This window comes from Grammomys surdaster, unplaced genomic scaffold, assembly GCF_004785775.1.
Source record: "Grammomys surdaster isolate TR1022 unplaced genomic scaffold, NIH_TR_1.0 130, whole genome shotgun sequence".
NCBI classification, from domain to species: domain Eukaryota; kingdom Metazoa; phylum Chordata; class Mammalia; order Rodentia; family Muridae; genus Grammomys; species Grammomys surdaster.
Genome location: NW_021604588.1, coordinates 26,348,068 through 26,365,987, shown reverse-complemented (window position 1 = coordinate 26,365,987; position 17,920 = coordinate 26,348,068).

Below are 17,920 nucleotides of genomic sequence, written 5' to 3'. Positions count from 1 at the left end.
CACCTTGGCCTTCCTACTCATCAGATCCCTATGGCACCTTGGCCTTCTTACTCATCAGATCCCTATGGTACCTTGGCCTTCCTACTCATCAGATCCCTATGTCACCCTGGCCTTCCTACTCATTAGATCCCTATGGAACCCTAGTCTTCCTACTCATCAGTTTCCTATGGAACTCTAGCCTTCCAAGCCTCCTGTTAGTCTTGCTCATTTTTAAGAGGCTGTTGGATTTGCAGCTCTTCTATTTCATCCTTGTCTTCCCCTGCTCATAAGAGGATTCCTTTTCTTGTTTCAGGTCTCAGATAAGTGTCCCCTCTTCTGAGATGCTCTCCTTTTACTTTCATATTTCAGTCAGTGCCAGCTCTGTCTCTCTTCATTAGATCACCTTCCTGTGCCGCTCAACCCACCTCACCATCTACCAATGCCTCCTGCAATTATCTGCACAGCCATAGCGATCTGACTCTGATTACTTCCTGTGTCTAGAAATAAACTTGATAAGAGCAGGGTCCGTTCTGTTTGCTTTACTGTTAAATCTCTAGTACTAGAATTCCAAGGCATTTACTAAATATTTGCTGAATGAATGAATGAATGAATGAATGAGTCAATTTGACTCGGGGTGAGTGAAAATTTGGAAATCCTGCAGAATCTGATAAGCCTAGGTTGTCTATGAGGAAGCTCACTGGAGGCACATGGTTTATGGAGACCTTTGTTGGGAGTTTTATGCACTCAGAGATCCACATACTCTAGTTCACACGTATTCTGTGTCTATTAGGTGCCTCTGTCTTTCCTCTTGGGACCTTGTCATCTGCCTCAACTGTGGATTTGATTTCCTGCTTGGTAACATTTCTTGCAGGAAAAAAAATGGATTTGTTTCAGACTCTAGCAATGAGCATCAGGAATGTCCTTCTCTTCTCAGTTCAAGACATCAACTGAATTTTTTTCCCTGTTCATCTTGATCAGGAAGGTGTCTATATCTGTGCTGAGACAAATCCTTGGGCCTATAGAGTCAAGCATTCCTCATACACTGGAGTCTCCAGGCTGAGGGTTAATGTCCCTAGCCTGGCATAGCCTGTCATGTGCCAACACCCACAGGTGGGAGGGTGAGAATGTGCCCGTCACAGCCGCCAGTCACACAGAGGGCACGTGGATAGCTTGCTACCCAGCTTATCCTTAACACGTAGCCTTTATTTTTGACTGTTTCCTATGGTCTTCTGGAACATACATATGATACACACAAAACACACCAGCAGGAGATTGAAAGAATTCTTGAAGATAATCTAATATCTTAGACATGAAGCATCCTATTTCCTAAAATGCAGTTTGGAGTCAGCCTGCATAGGTTTAAGTCTTATATGCAGCATCTTGAGAAAACAGCTTTGCTAATCTGAGACTTAGTTTGTCCATTTGTACAACATGAGTAATAGCTACCACTTCATACAATTCTGTGAGGAAACAAATGGGGTAAGAAATCTACTCAGATTGACGTCACAGCCTACTGCCAAGGCATACTGAAGAGTCACTGGAAGTCACTTTCTTGACTGAAGGTATATTTGTTAAAAGGCAAGTTTCATTATAACATACAAGTTTTGTCTTATGATTTACTCACCTCAATTTCTACATTCAAAAAGTGAATATAAAAACACTTCCCAGACTAAGGGGAATGTCATTCAGTTGATAGAGTGCTTTCCTAGCACATACAAAGCTCTAATTCCATCCCTTGTGCCACATAAAACTCAGGTGTGATGTGCACATCTGCTATCCCAGCAGGTGGAAGGAGGCCATCCTCAATTATGCAGTGAGGTTGAGGCCAGCCTTGACTACATGATACCTTCTCCACTTCCCACTCACCAAAAGCACATATCACCTTACTTTGTTCTAATACTTAAATAAGTATGAACCATAAACACAGATAATACTTAGCACAAGTACATAAATACAGATAGTACTTAGCATAAGAATATTATCTTTAACGTTGTTGCTCTTATACCATTTGCTTCTTCCTCCTCCTCTTCCTTATTGTTGTTGTTGTTGTTGTTGTTATTTTATGTTCTCTGGAACTTAGCACAGGATTTAGCCTCTGGTAAACACTTAATACATTTGTAGGGAATGACTGAATGGAACAGAGTAATTTGGGTCTTCTGATTTGCAGGTCTCTGGACATACGATTCAGATTGTACATCCTTAGCCTTCCCGAAGAGTGTTTCTCCCCCATTTAAGCTAGCTCTATTAAGCCACCCTGGACCATCCATAAGTTTTTTCCTGTTTCTCTTCTTCAACTCAAAGCCGAGCTTTTGCCCATGAAATGAATTCCTTCTGGTCCTGTGTGTGTATCTAAGTTGTTGGTCACTTCCCTGTCTAGCTTGACAACGCTCCTTAGGCTACTAGGGAGTTCATTTGTCCTCTGATCTCCTTTGTGCATCTGGTCACAGACTTTTGGTTAATTTTGGATTCGTAATTGTAAAACTCTTGTCTCCTTTTCCCTTTTTATCTCTTCCTGTGGTTGGCCCTGTGCCTGTATGCTGTATAGTCAATTTGGATCTGCTAACTGGAGGGTTTGGCTTTGCTCTTGTCTTACCATATCCTTCCCGGGACCATCGCCTTCTCCTGTATGGATTCTGCTTTCTCTAGCCATGCATTCACTACCATTGTAATCTCACTCTGGATATCATACACTCTATTTGAAGCTCCACCCTTGAGTCTAAACACCATTTCGCTCCCAGTTTCATAAGCTATTATATGCATACACAAAAAGCAATTCCCGCAAAGCTTTAGAAAGTTTCTAGGGATTTTCATTTTACATATAATTACTTTAGATCACATAATTCACAGTGGCTTTAGGTGGAAGACATCTTTTGGTCTTGTACCTTGATTCTTTCTTGACCTTGATTCTTGCTATTTTATTATGTTCCATAGACCAGCAACAATGGCATCGCCCTGGCACTGGATAGACGTGTGGAACTTCAGGCCCTGGTTCAGAACATCTAATAGACTTAAGTAGCTTATATGTATTTTAAGGTTTCCCAGGTATTGTTATAGCTCTGTAGTGTAAACTTCAATGTGAATGAGAGTCCCTTTGATTCTTCTTAAAATGCAGGCTGCTTTATTTCATACTCACAGAGCCTGGCTCATGTGGTTGGTGTCACCCCAAGGCCTGTCTCTAGTCAGACAGATGAAGATGACTGTGATTCAGCTATGAACACTCTCAGATGCCGTGCGCTCTATCCCAATCTTTAGCTTTTAGGATAGTAGAGAGTAGTACATACTTGCCAGATTTTTATTTATTTTAATTTCCTAAAAGTTAAAAAAGAAAAAAAAAGGGTGTGGGCTAGAGGTAAAGGGAGTCACTTTAATGCTCAGGCTGCTGATTGAGTCTATAACCCCTCTAGTCATCAGCTAATGAACTAACCTCCTTGTGCTTTCTTGACAGCTTGTTAAACACTTGTCTGGCATGGGGTCTATGCTCTGCTGAGTTTTCAGGTTTCGTGCAAGACAGATAATATCAAATAATCATAACAAATTCTCGATGTGTGGCTAAGAGAGTGCAGAGTGGGCCTGCGCTTTCTCCCTTCTAGCTTCTGTACTCTTTGGTGGTTCTCTTTTGTGAGTTTGCACAGGACCTGCAATTTGCTTCTAACCAACAGAGCATGAGAAACTGCTGGGATATCCCTTTTAATCATATATCCAATAGTGTGGGGTTATGGTAAGCCCTTGTAGACTCTGACCTCAGACTCCAGGTGGCTCCTCCTTGTGGTCTTGAAGAAGTAAATCTGGAGTGGTGATATCTACCTGGGAGGGAGATAAGGATGACCTGTGGGATAGTAGCCAACAGGCAGCATAGAGAAACCACAAGGAGCTGGATTCTGCTAACACCATGAGATTAGGCAAGCATGTTTTGATGGTTTGAATAAGAATGCCTCCCATAGGCCATTTGAATACTTGGTCCCCAGTTGGTAGAACTATTTGGGAATGATTAGGAGGTGTGGCCTTGTTGGAAGAGTTGTGTCACTTGGGGTGGGCTTTGAGGTTTCAAAAGCCCATGCCATCTCAGTTAATATTCTGTCTCCTGCTGGTGGATAATGATGTATGCTCTCAGCTACTGCTTCAGCACCAGGCCTGCCTGCCTACTGCTATGCTCCCTGCCATGATAGTCAAGTACTCTGACCCTCTAGAACTCTAAGCCCCAATAAACTCTTTCTTCTTTAAGTTGCCTTGGTCCCAGTGTCTTATCACAGCAACAGTAAACTCAACAAGACAGTTTTTTATAGTCTGGAGGAATTGAGCTCTGGAGGCAGCTTGATCAAAGCCTTGAGAGACCCTAAGATGGAGATCCAGAAAGTTCTGCTAGGTTCCTGATCCTCAGGAATTATGTGATAATAAGTGGAGGTTGAAGTTTCCATGTTTATGGTTATCTGTTACATAGCCGTGGAAACTAGCACTCTTGTAAGCTTCAGGTGATATGCATGGGATAGCTCATCAGGGAGATGGGAGGCAGCTACTTCGGAGAGTCAGTTCTCAAGGAAGAATTGCATCTCATTTGGCAGACCTGCAGATTTCTCATGAGGTGAACAACATTGGTGTGGCTTATGGACTGGTGAGATGTTCTTTACTTTCTCGCTGATGTCCTCATTGCCTCAGTTTCCCAGCTTCTAACAGAAATAAAATGTTTCTACTTGGGCTAACATAGTCAAGTGACAGCACAGGTGACAGCATCCAACACTCATGATTTATTTAACATCTGGCACAACATTTGTTCTCTGAGTAAAAAGTGTTTTTCTTTTCTTTTTTAATCAATTAATGTTTTTCCTGTGACACACATTATTTCTGTAACACCCTTCAGTGTTTCAGCTTCTGAAATTTGCTGACTCAGGATTTCTTGGCAGACCAGACACACAAAGCAACGTAAGTATTTTTTCACCCACCAAAAACCACGGTTTAGAGCAAAAAACCTCATTGTTTACCCCTGGGAAGACCACACAGATGCAGTGTGTCCCTGTGAAGTGAAATCTTGATCAATGATTCATCTGGAAGTGCTTCCTCTTGCTTAGTGCTTCTCTGCCAAGCTTTTGGAGATTTGTTGAGGTTTGGTCTATTACTATGTACTGTAATTCTAAATACTGGCCCTGGTTGCCTCCTAGACAAAAACATCCTCTTAGACCAAGTGAAACCTTGCCCCCAAGTCATCCTGGACTGGTTGATAAAGATGCCTACAGCCTATGGGTGGGCAGGCGAGAGATAGGCAGACTTTGGGTTTCTGGGCTTGGGGTCTGAGGCAGAAGACCAGGAGAGAAAGAAGAGAGAGGAGAAGATGCCATGATGTAGATAAATCATGAAAACATGGCCACAAGGGCTGGCCAATTGGAGTTAAGAGCAGCCCAGATGGAACATGGTAAGTCATAACTCGGGGTTATTGATAGGGAAGTAGATCCTAATAGCTTAGAGGATAGATATCTGTCCAGCTCTGGTGTTTTAAAGGCTTATCATAAATATAAAAGTTTTGTGTCTTTTACTGGCAACTGAATGATCTAAGGTGGGGTAGAAACCTCCCCGATTGAGATTAAATATTTACTACAACAGATATCTCTCTAGTCACTGCATTATGTTTATTTAATTGGTTCCCAGATAAGACTTGTTTACCCTGAAAGCAAGTGGCTTTCAGGCGTGAACATCAACAGGTAGGAATCAGGGAAGAATCTGTCCTCAGCTCTGCCTAGATTGGTGAGAATGTAAAGAGGCTGTAAGATCTGTTTCTTCCCTGGCAGGACCTTGAAGCTCTGCCCTGGCTAGACAAAGAGTAAGTCCAAAATCTACTTTTCAAATGGACAAGGTTAAATGGCTGGGCAGTGCTAAGCAAAAGGCTTTGTCCTCTAGGTGGGAGCACAAAATGCCCCTAATACTGCTACTCCAAAGTCTCTCCTCATATCTGCCAGGCTGAAGAAGGAAGCCTTCCAAGTGGCAGTCTCCTGCCTCCTCCCTTAGAGTGTTTGACATGGAGAACGGAGAGGACTAAAATAGAAGCTTTCCAAAAATAGTTTCACTGCTCCCACAGTTAACGTAGGATCTCAGGGTAGAGTTTTGCAGGGAAGTCAGGCTTTAATAATGTATAAAGATAAAGAGGAATGTTACCAGATTTTGTGAAGGAGACATTGGAGAGAGTGAACAGCTGCCAAGCTCATTCTGTTCCTTCAAGCTGAGAAATGTTTTCCAGTTGTGATTGGCACCCACTTGTTAGTCCAGGACCTGCCCAACACCCCTCCAAGATGGCAAGACTCATGACTGCAGATGCATGCAGATTCACCCTTCCTCACTCCTCACATTCAGATATGATGGTATAAGAAATCAGCTACCCTTCCCAAGCCCTTCACTAGCCCTGGCTAGTGCTATTATAGTTACTGAATTGTAAGGGTTTAATAAGGGTGTATAAGATCAAAAAGAGGTTATGCTAGGGAAAGAGAAAGCACCATAAGCACCATGGTGTAAGAACATCTTGAGAAGATTGTAGTGTGTCAACACAGTTACTAAAGCTCTCACAAAATGATATGCCTCACACAGGAAAGAACAACACAAGCATTGCTGGCTTATTTCTGTCCCCTTTTCAGATTAGAGTATTGACTTTAATCTTCCAATCTTTAAGTTTTTCTATCGTTTAAGACTTTTCCAGAAGTTCTGTAGCTTCTCAGAAATTAATCAACAAGCAGAAAATGCCTGCTGCCAACTGCCCCACACATTCTGCTACAGCAGTGGTTCTCAACCTTCCTAATGCTCTGACCCTTTAATATAGTTTCTCAAGTTATGATGACACCAAACCACACATTTATTTTGGTTACTACTTCATAACTGTAACTTTGCTACTGTTATGAATCACAATGTAAATAATTGATATGCAGGATAACTGATATGTAACCCCAAAGGGATCACGACGCACAGGTTGGAAACCACTGTGCTAAAGTGAAGTGTGAAGCTTAGTACACTGTCTGACATGAGTTCTGACCCTGAGGAAGCTGGGCTTTTTGGGAAATAAAGTAGAGTGAATGATGCATGAGACAGAATGGACCAGAGACTTGAAGCATTTTCTCGTGGTTTTAGAGGCTCAGTAAGAGAGCTAACAGTCAAGTCCAGGAGAGAAGGCTAGAGGGAAGGTACCAGGGTTAGCCCAGCATTCACACCAGGAAGTGTCTGGAAACAGGCTTCATGAGGTGGCTCCATTCCTCCATATGCCCCCTCCACATTTTGACCTGACTGGTTTTGTTTCCTGTCTTCAAGGGTAACTTGGTGATTAGGTGCATTAAACTCTTTAAGTCTGTTCTCCTTCAGTACTTGGTGGTCCCTTACAGAAATAAGGGGTGTACAAGTTTCCTAGCCTTTGGCAGCCCTTTAGCTTTTCTGTTATGACTACAAACTGCTATGCATTTGCTTTGCACAGCTCTGTGAAAGAATGCCTTTCTTCAGGCCCTCTTTTCTAAGTTTGTATATGGACACATGTACAGTACATGATACAGTATTTTGGCATGCTTATTATATGTTATGTACATATAGTGGTGAATGCTTTTTGTTTGTGTTGTATGTGTGTTGTGTTTGTGTGTATGTGTATGCATGAATATGATGAGAGGGTCTCTAGGAAAATTTGTATATTGTTGAAAATCATTCTGTGTAATTGACATCACCTCTATTCTATGAGGCACACATGATTGGATTCATACCATCATATAACTCCTTACTACTACATACCTGCTTTGTTTTGTAGACTAATCTTTTCTCTGTCTAATATATTGACCAGAGCTAAGGTGTAAAGGTAACAGAAGGAAACTATAAGTGAGAGTAGAAAACTTAAACAGGATTCTAGCTTGGCATCTGCAATTTCTAGAATGAAACTTTTATCTCATTCTAGATGCTTACTCTTAATCCAACTTCATTCTTTTGTGTAGAGAGAATCTCTTGTGCACTGTATGGAAGATTCATCTGTCAATAAAAAGCTGATTGGCCAATGGGCTGAGGCAGGATTGGAAGGTAGGATAACCTGCAGAGAAAGTGAATTCTGTGAGAGAGACAGGTACAGGGAGAGGATTGGCCCTGGGGACCCAAACAAGGACAGATGTATAGAATCTAGGCAGACATAATCAGCCATGTGACAGAACTTAGCTTAGAATAAACAAGTTATTAACTTGTGAGCTAGTCAGAGAACATGCCGACCTATATGGCCTAGGCATTTGCAAATATATTTGAATCTCAGAGTCATTGCTTTGTGAAATATAGAGACTTGGCAGAAAATATTGTACTACATTTCGTGTCTTCCTCCATCTTCCTAACTTTCTTTCTCTCAACTATCATCATTTTACAGAGGCATACCAACACACCTTTGTTTATTTCATACTCAGCTTTAGGGCATTCAGAATTCTGAGTTTCCACAAGTGAGAATTTGCTTTCCCCACCATCTCCCCAGGAAACAGAGTCATAGTTTCCAAAACCACAAATATATCTACAATGAAGGGTGCTGACCGTTTTTATAGAGTAGATTGTACCATCTGTGTCCTGACTGTCTCTACTGGCTATTTCTGAATGTTTCATGCAGTGTCCACTCTACAATCAAGGGGCTCCCAGCCCCCAACTATGAATATGTAAATATTTAATTTTACCCAGTATGAATAGTTCCTTACAGCGCTGGAATATTAATTCCCTGTGCTTCTGGCCATCAGTTAGAATACCAGGGTCTTTTCAAGGTCTGTGCCATCCCTCTTAGCTGTATTTCATCTTTAAGGACTCCCTCTAGCTCACACAGCCTAAGAACACTTGGCTCTGAGAGGCTTTCCACTTGTAAGAGTCTCCACTAGTTGGGTTTTGGGTGACCTTCTTTTTCTAGGGTATGTTGGAAGGTGACGGTAATGCTTGGTGGCCGGTCACCACTGATCACTGTGGCTAGGGTCAGGCTGAATGGGGCTGGAGACCAGGCTGCCTGATGACCATGTACATGGACATGGTGTGGGGGAGCTATTGAGAGTCCTTGGGTGCCCTCTCCGTTGTCACTTGCATGCTTTCATTTTCCTTCTATCTTTACCTATTTTGGGAGCAGTCAATCTTTGCCAGTATTTGCAGCCCCAGCAGGGAGCCCATTTCCATCTGAGAGAGGACTCCTTTAATAAATCTGGCTCATTTGTGTAGCAGTAGTGGAGCCATTGATTAGAGGGCTGATTGGAGCTGTGACTTTCCCTAGGAACAAAATTAAGAAAACAGATTAAAGGCAAATGATGGGAGGCTTTGTCTTCCTGGGGAGGGGGTGGGGAGAGATCCTCCCTGTAATCTGTCCACCTATGAGTATTCTGCAAGATGAATTAACTCCTTCAGGCCACTGTGATGCCCACCACATAAGACAGAGGAGCTGAGGTGCATCTTGCTAGTCGTTTATCTTAGGCCCTCTTTGTAGCTGAGGACACTGATGTAACTAGAGTCAGGTAGGTGTGCTACCAGCTCCAGGTTATGGGAAGCCTCTGTTTTTGATATCAAAATATCTGATACAAAATCACACTGGGCATCAAGCAATTGCAAGCCAAACGTGGTTCCTGCCTTTGAAGTTGACCTGCTCCTAATGGTTGTCCCTACTCACTTGGAAGAACATGTTGGAAAGCAGACCAGTGCCCCTTGCTTGAACACTTCCAGCTTACTCCTCCCTTCACTGCCTTCCTGACACCCACCCTTGCATCTTTCAGTCTGCCTCTCTAGTTATCCTCATCCTCTTTTCAGGCATACTTTCTTTTGGCCTGTCTTAGTCACTATGTCCTTGGCAACCCTCATAAAGGAAAGCATTTAATTAGGGCTGGCTGACAGGTTCAGAGGTTTCAGAGGTTAGTTCATTGTCATCATGGCAAGGAGCATAGCAGTATGCAGGCAAACATGGGGCTAGAGAACTAGTAGCTGAGAACTCTATATCCAGATCTGCAGGCAGTAGGACAAGAAAGCCACTGGGTCTGACTTGGGCTTTTGAAACCTCAAAGCCTACCCTAAATGACACACTTCCTCTAACAAGACCACACCTCCTAATCTTTTCAAATAGTCTCATTCCCTAAGCTTTCAAACATATGAACGTTTAGAAGACATTCTTATTCAAACCACCATACCAGCATACAACTTTTACCTTTCAAAGTATCTCATTTGTTCGTACATATCACTAGAGTACATTTTTACCTTTTCAAAACATCTTAGACGTATGGGAGACTTTTATCCTCAGCAGCGTTCTCCCCTTCCTCCATTGTTGTGGGAATGTTAAAAAAAAAAATGCAATCCTCACTAACCAGAAGGCCCTGGCTGGCTGGCCTGCCCGTTCTTATCTCATGGAGACTCTCTTACTCAGAGCTCCAAAATCTCTCCACCCAGCTTGCTAAGTTTCCACTGGCGGGTTGCTACCATGCCAGCCCCGTGCTTCAAAATTCCCACAGCCTTTTGGAGTGTACTTCTTGCAAACTCACGCTTTGCCCCCATACCTTTCTCTCTGGAATCCAGTCCTCAGTCGAGCCACTGTGTGAAGGAAAACACTACACAAACTTAGTTCAGAATCCAAGGTAACGCAACCATTGGGTACAACAACGATCATCCTAATTTATAAGCCATTCTAAGTTACATCCTTCAATAGTGGATCCAAATGGATCCACCACCTGAAACAGGATCTCCAGTATCTACATTTTTGCCTCATTGCCCATCCTCTTCCCCATTCTCCTCTCCTCTTCCACTCTCTGACCTGTGAGTCCCACCTACTCACCCAGTGATTGGTTTCTTTATTCATTAGAAGGGTCACATGAAGTCCAGAGTATGTGATTCATTCCTCAGTCCAGGCAGCTTCTTTTGGGGAAGCTGAATTATCATCAAAATACAAACAGTACCTGAGCTATCCTTAACACTCCATCTCCTCTTCTTCCTCCTTTTGCTCCTCAGCTTCTTCCTCTTTCTTTGAAGCAGGTTTTTAAGTAGCCCAGGTTTGTTTCCAGCTCACTGTATAACTAGAGTTGAACTCCTTACCCTCCTGCCTCTACCTCCTAAGAACTAGTATTACAATATATGCCACCATGCCCAACTAGCCCTACCAGTTCTTGAAGCTGCTTTTCATTGCTAGTTGCTTATATCAGATCTAACTACAAAGTAATTAGATGAATGAGAAGCAAACAGTAGATATCTACTCGTGACTTACTGTATGAAAACTTAGAGAGAGACAGGGGTTATACTATGCATTGAAAGGCATTCTTTGAATGTAAAGGAGTTTATGTATACTCAAAGAACATCCACCGAATGAATGAAGATATGGATGAGATCACACATTGGAGTATGGATGAGATCACACATAGGAGTATGGATGAGATCACACATAGGGGTATGGATGAGATCACACATAGGAGTATGGATGAGATCACACATAGGGGTACTGATGAGATCACACATAGGGGTATGGATGAGATCACACATAGGAGAGTGGAATGAATGAAGATATGAATGAGATCATCCAAAGGAGTATGGCATTTAACGTCATCTGCTGACACTGGAGCTTTACAGTTCTTACTGTACTGATCAATGATTTTTAAGGTCCTTTGTAGGACCTGCCTTCAGATTTAATTTATTAATCACTCTGCATCTCTACAGAAAACAATTTTAAGTTGACTTTGACAATTTGTACCTATGAGAACCTTTTGCATATCTGACTTTTGCTCTTCATAGGAGTCTTCTGAAGGGATTGTTGGCATTCCTACTTTACAGATGAACAAACTGAAGCCTCAGAAGACTCTTGACTTACCTAAAGTCAAGATGAATTTCAGCGGAGAAAACCAATATCATTTTCTGATGCAGAATCCTGAACCCTGTTACTATTCCATCCTGTTCTCCAAATTCAAATCTGTCATACTGGATATTGCCTTCTGATTTGATTTCTAGAGTTCCAAAACAATGATCAAATCAATTCAATTCCAGAAGTTTAACTAGCAAAGGTATACTGAGTTTTGTAGAGCCCCTAACATAATTCTCAGGGATATGTTCATTCACATGCACATACACAAAAAACAAAACCAACCAAACCAAACCAAATAAAATAAAACAACATTCTTCTAAGTAATGGAGGTTCTATTACAAAATATAACTTTCTGAGTATATGTACTATTTTTCATAGATATGAATATTAAGAAGTACAAATGTGTATGCTCAGGTGTATATGAACAACTGTATTCTAATGTCTGTATCTACATGTGCCTATGAATATGCATTCTTTTTAGTTTGGTGTCTATCAGAACCAGTGAATAAGGACACTAGTAATGCATCATATTTTAGATCTTTATGTTAACCTGTTTGATCACCATATCACTGCTAATAAGTAAACTCCTGGAGATTATGCATAAACTCCAATCTCCATATCATTCACAGCACACCAGTCTTCCCAACAGTTAGAGGGGAAGTGGGAAGAGGAAAGGCATAAGGAAAGTGAAAGAATTTCTCTTCTTGTGCTGGAGGAACATAGTAGCCCCCAGTTGGTCAGGACGCCAGAGTTCTATTTGTCCTTTGCTAATTGTACTGGAGCTGGCGCTTAGCCTGTGTGGGAGAGGGAAGTAAAAGGAACAAGTTACCCTGATTCTGTTTATATTGGATAAAAGCTTTGATGCTTGAGAGTAATCTGTATCTCAGCTCTATTTACTTTGCAAATAGAATAAGAGCTTTACTGCTTGTGCAGAAGAGCAGTGGAAACTGGTGGGAGAGAAAGGGATGGAGAAGTAGGAGGAGGAACAGGCTTTTGGTGTGGAATAGATAAAATGATGCTTGACCTAGACCCTAGACTTCTAGTTCTGCCCCTGTCACTGTGTCCACGTGATCTTATGCAGATCACTTCCTCTCTCTGAGTTTCCAAACTAATATCTAACAAAATTTCTGGTCTCACTCAATAGGACATGGTGTTGCTGTTTAAAACAAAATAACTTAAAAGCCAATCAAATATATTATTAGACTCCTCTCCCAGCAGTTTCTAGGTCCTACTGTACCTAGTTGAACTTCTGTTCACTTATCCAACAACTCAGACAGGGAACGATGGATGAGTTTTATTGAAAATATCCTAACCTGGGGTGGGGTACACATCAGTGGTAGAACATTTGCTAAATATGTAAGAACTCTGGAGTTTAACCCCAACTCAGGGAACAAAAAGGCCACAATGTTTTCTGATTCCATTGATCTAACTAGACGTGCCCATGTTAGTATCTAGATAAACGTAAGTGTAGGGTGTACTCTAGTGTTGTGAGGATGAGGCCAGGCTCCAGAGACATTCTACCAGGATTGATCCTCATTTTGACTCTGCCTACTGTGCAACAGATCTATGCAAGTGCCTCAACTTCCTCTTTAGCAGAAGTGTCATCGTTCCTAGGATCACAAAATGAACGAGTGTCCCTGAAAAGCAGATAATACTACCAGGCATGGTCTGAATGACCAATGGGAGTAACTGTTAGTGAGACTAACTTTACATTTTAATACAATAGCTAGGCAATCTCAGTCAGTTCACAACCGATTTGAGATACTTAGCTGACATTTTCAAGGTAAGATCAAATGTAAATAATAATAATAAACAATAACTATTATTATTAAAAATGTCAATCATAAGATGTAAGGGTTGACACAGGGGACCATTTTGGAAGTCTTTCTAAACAAATATATACCTGTAGCCAGTAAGTTCCCATGATTTTGTTCACCTAAAAACTGTGATCTGCTGATGATTTCATATTCCATATTCACTATTTCCAGGAGGGATAGGAGCCCTATTTCTCCTAAGCTGTGGGTGCTTTGCCTTCTAGCTGTCATGGCCTGGTACAAATGGATTAAACCAAATGTGTACTTCTAGGAATGCTGGTGTTTCTCTAAGTGAAGCCACAGACTTAGGAGAATGCTCAATGAGAACATTTATTAATATATCAAATGTAGCAAGTAGTTTCTCATTCACATTTCATGTAGCATGAAATAAAAGTCAATACAATTAGAAAAAGAAGGGAAGCCTAATAGTGCTCTCTCTCTCTCTCTCTCCTCCCCCTCTCCCCTCTCTCTGCCTGTTGCTGTGACCTCTTGAAGTTTCAGTAATAAGCATGTGTATTTAAATAGTGTGCTGATCATTCTCATCAATTCTATACTTGAGACTTCTAGCAGACAGATTCACAACCTGGTTCATGGTACCAGGCATACTGTGTGGCCAGTTTGATGGCTCTGGGAACTTACTTATGACACCTGCTCCTCTAAAAGAGTTTCAAAGGGAGATCAACCTTCTGTGAAAGCAAGAAATGGGCAAAGAATAAGCCTGTGAGGCTCTCTCTTAAGTAGACTCTCTTCTTGACGTCATTGCTTTTTACATATAGGAAACTAATGGAGAGATACTGGGCAGGGCAGGCAAGTCATTAACCTTACAGATAAGGACCACAGTCTTCACAATGAGAGGAAGAGAAAAGTGAAGGAAGAAAGGCAAGTGGGGACTTTAAGGTTGTTCATCACAGCTTCCAGAGGAGAAACCCTAGCTCTAATGAAGTTACCTCTCTGTATTGTTTCCTTGTTGGAAAGGCTCCGGGCATGGTCACGTCTGATCTGATTCTGGGATTTGGGAATTCCACGAAATGCACAGAGGGGCTCACTCTGGTAGAGGTTTGTGTCTGCTGGGCTTTCAAGGTTGTAAAGCTGTCCTTCCCCTCGCCCCCTCCTCGTGACCTCTGCTGCTAGGTTGTGTTTTGTGATTTAGAGATGAAGGCAGGGCCTTCATGTCCCTTGCTTGTGTCCATATACAGACACTTGTGTTTCTCAGTTGGATGCTAGTGGCATACAGGATGGGTCTGTCCTGTGTTGTGGGATAGGGTGCTAAGAACCCATCATTCCTGCTCCAGCCCACTGCACCTTTATCATAGTCCACATTGTTTTATATGTTCCAGGAACTCTAACTATGACTAAAGAGATTTAGCACTAAAGACAGAGTGATACAGAAGCAGCACTTTATTTCATTGGAAAGTCTGAATGAAGAAATTAGATGAAGACCCTAAATGGAGTCTGTGCTCAGCCCTTCATGTCTCACACTAAGACTTGCCTGTTTGCAGAGCTGGTTCAGGGTGTTTGACTGGTAAACTTAATGACAGGCCAGGGTATTCTTATAGCCTCTTAGCGGGGAAGCTTGTAAGATGGACGGGGATGGAAGTTAGCATACAACTTGGGGCCTGAGGGAAGAGTTTGTTTTTAATGCTTATAAAAATACGGGGCATCCTAACTCTTCTTTTTTCCTGAACTTGAGAAGGGAGGAAAAGGGGAGTCATTTCCTAAGACTCTGGAACCTTAGTAAGAATTTGTAAAATGGTGGCCAGGTTCTCCCTGTCCAATTTTCTGCCTAAATCTACTTTCATTACCTGGTTGATAGAAGACAATGGAACGGAGCCGTTCACCACCATCATTGCAACTGTGCTAAGGAAGACTCCTCCAAAGGACATCAGCACAACATGTGATAAGCACACATGATGAAGGTTGTGCCCAACCTGTGTCACAGGAAGATTCAATATCTTTGCTCTTCCTTGGATGCTTTCTCTGAGTCTAATTGTCTGGAGAGTTACAACAGTTTAATCAGCTTAAAGACTCCTATCTCAGTTCTGAAAACAAACTCCAGAGAAGTTTCATCCAAAGAGAACAGATCTGATGGAATAAAAAAAATTCTTTGGGAAACAAAAGCAATGTGCCTAGCTAGGATAGAGAATATCACTTTGCATATAGGATGTTGGTGACCTGAGAGGGGATGGAGAAGCCCTGGATGTTGCCCAAGCTAATGGCCAGAACAGCTTTGTCCAGTCCAGAGAAGGAGAATAATTCTTAGAGTTGTTCTAGAGGCAGAACTTGAGATGAGAGCACTTATTCAAATTATTTTTTTTGTAGGATAGCTCTTTAGGAAGAAAAATAAGGGAAGCAGGAAAGACCAAAGGAAAAAGCCAAGACAAAAATATGACATCTGCAAGAGTTAGCTGCAGGCAGAGCCCATGAGAGGCAATAGAACTCAAATTAGGAACATAAATAGGATTCACCTTGAGACCAGCTCTGTCGGATTTTGTATCTCTGGAGGTGATACAGAAGGTACTTCCACAGTAGGGAGGCTCCTGATTAAAAATCAAAGGCTGCTCTACAGTTATGCGTGGGCAGTGTGTGGCAGTACATTGGTCGTGATGGCTGTGTCTACAGGTGGAGAAACCCAGGCAGCTCTATAGCATCCACATGATGGGGACTGCAACACTATTCCAGTGATGGTTCAAGCCAGAGTATGCTTTGTAACTCAGACAGTTCCAGGAAAGGGGCCAAAGGATTCCTTTCTGGAAGGAGAGTGGTATGTGAAGTGGATGTAGTCTTGGCTCTTACAGGATGGGTCAGACATTCAAGCCTGGGACACTAGCATGCATTTAACCCATCTCTTCTTTCAAAGTTTGGTCTCTAGAACTCTCTCTCTCATATTTGCCATTCAAAACCAGCAATTTACCTAAATGCAAACCAGGATAATGTATAAGTAAATTCCAGTGTGTTGTTTACAATTTAAAGAACACACACCTTTCCTAGGACAGGGAGAAGATACCAATTCTTAGGACAGACATCTTCACTGCTAGCGTTTTCTTAAAGGATGAGTACCCCATGAGTCACACCTCCCTGGAATCTTATATAACAGGAGGAGAGCCATTCTGTGTTTGCCAGTGAGTGTTCATGCCAGGCATAAACAGTGTGCAAAATCCAGGTTATTATGTCTATTTGGGATGGTTCCATGACATTCCACAGATACTCTCTGTAAACATAGCCCTGATAGATTCAGAGTTACCAGATAGATTCAGAGTTACCAGAGTCTTCTCTGATCAGTGACATTTCCTATGAAGACCTTGCAGAATAACATATCCTTACTTCTGGTCTCTTTATGCTTTACTTTTAAGATAAATTAGTGGTGATAGTGTTGTCAGGATCAGAATGAATACAAATTTAAAGTTCATTGTCACATATACATGCTCCTTTCCTGGGCTTCCACGTGTCATTCTATGGTGTCTAAGACTCCTGGAGCATCTTTGCTCCATTCCCCCTGAATCCAGTGACTATGCTTTCCATCTGACCATTAGCTGCTTGCCACAGGTCCCATCTGAGACCTACATGGCTTCCACTTATCCTACCAAAGCAGCTCTCCCTTAGGATCAGTTCCCTTCAGGTCCTGTTTGCTGCCTATGTGATGATACAGGACAACACATTTGCATTTGAACAAGACTAGCTCCTAAATAAAATGCCTCTGCCCCTGTGTGAGAATTGTCTTGGTTAACATTCCAGAAATGAGGCTGTGGAAGAGAGATATGCAAAGCAGCTGTTGGGCAAATGTAAATAGAAGAAACGCGTATGCAAACACCAGCATAGGTAAGGTGAACTATTGCTTATGGAAGGAAAGAGAGAAATAACATTATGTGGATAGAAGAGTAAGCGGTGAAAAGGGAACCCACCGTCCAGAGGGAGAAGTCTGTCATGAAAATATGAAGGAAGCAAGCTGAGATGGAATCCTGCCACTGGAGAAATCTGGGTAGAGGAGCCAGAAGTATTTGAGGCTTCAGACAAAACAAGTGTAAAGAAAAAAAGCATAACTTTGGGATCACAGCAAAGAGTGGTAGGGGTTTGGTCCAGCAATAGTAGTTGTGTTTGGTATTTACCCTTTCCTTGGTTCTATGTGATTATCTTGCATGTTAGGAAAGTATTAGTGGTGGAATTTTGGGAAGTTGGACATGACACTGCATGTAGGATCCCAAGGACAACAGCTTCTGAGTAAGAAGAACTGGAGAAACTCAGGCTTTGTCTTTATATAGTCCTCATTCAAACTCGAGTCACAGTATCCTTATGTTAAATGAGTGAGAGAGGGAGGGAGAAAGGGAGAGGGAGGGAGAGGGGGAGGGGGAGAGGG